Consider the following 731-nt stretch of genomic DNA (forward strand, 5'->3'; position numbering starts at 1 on the left):
ATTCTCACAATTCTGTCCATTCATCCAGGAATCCAATGATCAATCATCTACAAATCCTTCCATCTACTTGTAAATCCAGGACCCTATCCATCCCCAATCTAGGCGTGAAGCCATCCACAAGTTTACATAGTTATCTACATAATCATCCAGCCACGCATCCATCCATCTACCCATGCACCCATGATTCAGTCTTTCTACTCAGACTCTTTCATTAATTCACCCTTCAGTACATCCGTCCATCAACCTACCCACCTAACTTTCCATCTTTTTGCCCATCCCACCATCATTCATCCATTTCTCCCTCTAACTTTTATGAGGTTTTACTATATGTCAAATATTGGGGCAAATAAAATAAGGGATGGAGGTAAGAGAAGAGCCTGGGCATTAGAGCTTACCTGAGCCCAGATGGCATAGCTCTAAAGGAGGGAGAAAAGAAAGCAGAAAAAAATTCCTCCAGTTTAAACAGGCTTAAGCAGGAGAAAGAATGAAGAGCACTTGTATTAGTCTGTTTTGTGTTGCTGTAACAGAATACCTGAGACTGGGTAATTTATGAAGAGTAGAGGTTTATTTGGCTTACTCTGGACAGCTGCATCTGGCACGGGCCTCAGGCAATTCTGGGACAACTGCATCTGGCACGGGCCTTAGGCTGCTTCTACTCATGGTGGAAAGGGGCAGGCAGCTGGTAGTGGATACAAGCAGATCACATGGCAAAAGGAAGCAAGAGAGAGAGA

At 43.9% G+C, this 731-nt stretch overlaps 1 protein-coding gene across 2 annotated transcripts in view; it reads left to right on the forward strand.

The window, feature by feature from the left end:
- LOC103599077 (chromosome unknown open reading frame, human C9orf50) overlaps positions 1 to 731 on the forward strand; it is a 9,616-nt gene that overhangs the window by 2,326 nt on the left and 6,559 nt on the right. The window lies entirely within an intron of this gene.

This window comes from Galeopterus variegatus, unplaced genomic scaffold, assembly GCF_000696425.1.
Source record: "Galeopterus variegatus unplaced genomic scaffold, G_variegatus-3.0.2 Scaffold2844, whole genome shotgun sequence".
NCBI lineage: Eukaryota > Metazoa > Chordata > Mammalia > Dermoptera > Cynocephalidae > Galeopterus > Galeopterus variegatus.